The sequence below is a fragment of the Choloepus didactylus genome, chromosome 4, assembly GCF_015220235.1.
Source record: "Choloepus didactylus isolate mChoDid1 chromosome 4, mChoDid1.pri, whole genome shotgun sequence".
Classification (NCBI taxonomy): domain Eukaryota; kingdom Metazoa; phylum Chordata; class Mammalia; order Pilosa; family Megalonychidae; genus Choloepus; species Choloepus didactylus.
Window position 1 is genome coordinate 126,506,796 of NC_051310.1, and position 2,213 is coordinate 126,509,008.

Sequence of the window (2,213 nt, forward strand, 5' to 3'; positions counted from 1 at the left end):
CTGACTATATCCTGGGAAACAAATCTCTGAGTACTACTTTCTAACCACTAATCTACAGATCAACAGTACTTCATAGTAAAGTATCATTGGCCTGCAGAACACATGCTACCATGTTCTCTTAAAACCTTTTCGGGGGGCGCGGCCGCGCCAGGTGACCCGAGTGGAGGTCCCCGCCCGCGACACCCGCAAAGCACCCGCTGCCTGGGGGGGGTAATCCGCGGCGCGGCGCTGCTTCAACGCCCTGTGGGATCCCGCACGGAGTGGCAGGGCCCGGTCGGGGAAAGGTATTTGCTGAGTTCCAGCTATGTTCCCGGCACAATATGGGGTGCTAAGAGTTAAATAGCAAATTAATATTAAAATTGGAAGTTTGTATCTTTTGCTGGGTTTTGGAAATTGAATATAATGGGAACAGAATTTATAAAGAGTTGCTGTAGAGGATGTTTTTATGGCGAAGCAGAAACACATGATTTTTCCTTGGAAAGAGACTTTAAAGCAGCAGTCTCAAATAGTCAAAATGCTATTTGTACACCTCCATTGACTTCTGTTTCTGTAAAGCCTCAGGTTGGCTGTTTTGAGGATTATTTACTCTCTAAATTACCATCTGATGGCAAAGAAGTACCATTTGTAGTGCCCAAGTTTAAGTTATTTTATATTCAGCCCGGGGTTCCTTCACATCTGGAAGAACTTGAAGGATCAGCCAGAGCATCTTGGAGATGGAAAGGTAGAGCTTTCCTCTGCATCACAGCGTGGACCCAGTTATGATGTATATAAACCATTCTGTATGTATCACCATATTTCACCTGATTTGAATCAGCGGTTTCCTCCTCATTCAAAAGCAATAAGACTATATGGATCAGTTTGTGACTTAAGGACCAATAAACTTCCCAGTTCCCCCGGGTTAAGCAAATCTATGTTTGATCTTACAAGTTCATCTCAGCGATTCATTCAGAGACATGATTCCTTGTCCAGTGTACCCAGTAGCTCTTCTCTGAGGAATAATTCTCAGGGGCATAACAGAAGTCTGGATACAATTACTCCATCAGGAGATGAAATCGATTTGGGGAGATTGAACATGAAATTGTTTTATAATTCTTCAGTAGAGCAGATCTGGATCACAGTTTTACAGTGCAGAGATTTAAATTGGCTCTCTAGTTAGGTAGACACTCCTACTATTTCTGTAAAAGGAATGTTAATTTTGCCCAAACCAGTGCATTTCAAGTCTTCAGCCAGAGAAGGCTCCAATACTGTTGAATTTATGGAAACTTTTGTATTTGCTATTAAACTCCAAAGTCTACAAACTGTAGGGCTTGTATTTAAGATTCAAACCCAGACTCCCAGGAATAAAACCAATGAAAATGCTCATTATCCCTCAGAACTCTTAGCACACAGGAAGTGGATTACTCTTTGGATATAACACCACCTTCAAAAATTTGTTTGCCATGCAGAGCTTGAATTGGGGACTTGTTTTCAAACAGTAAATAGCAGAATTCAGTTACAAATTCTTGAGGCACAATACCTTCCAAGCTCATCAACACCTCTAACTTTAAGTTTTTTTGTGAAGGTGGCAATGTTTAGCTCAGGAGATTTGATTTATAAGAAGACACGCTTACTGAAGGCCTCCAATGGAAGAGTAAAATGGGGAAACACTATGATTTTTCCACTTATACAGAATGAAAAAGAAATTAGTTTTCTCCTTAAACTTTATAGTCGAAGCTCTGTAAGAAGAAAGCACTTCGCGGGCCAGATTTGGATAAGTGAAGACAGTAATAACACTGAAGCAGTGAACCAGTGGAAAGAGACAATTACAAATCCAGAAGAAGTTGTTATTAAGTGGCACAAATTAAATCCATTTTGAATATTTCAAACATTAATTTGGTGAAGAATTTAATATTCTTTTAGAAGACTTATGATTTCAGTTTGCTACGAGTGAGAAGAGACAAATCACTGCCTTTGTCAAGACTTTTATGGAGGCTATAATTACGGTATATAATGGATCTGATAAAAAAATTAAACTTGATGAAGAATATATTGAATTATATCAGATATCCAAAATGAGGTAAATGTTTTAAAACTGAGCCCAAACAGATAATAAAATAAAGGTTAGTGTTGTTAGGGCAACTGAATAAATCACAAAATCAGCAAGAATATCTACTATAGATATTGCTTTATTATGGTTTGGGTTATTTTCAAACTTTACCTAGATATTTAAAAAC

General features: G+C 38.7%; 1 pseudogene; it reads left to right on the plus strand.

Moving 5' to 3' along the window:
- Positions 1 to 330: 330 nt before the first annotated feature.
- Positions 331 to 1,876, plus strand: LOC119533348 (annotated as a pseudogene).
- Positions 1,877 to 2,213: the final 337 nt, after the last annotated feature.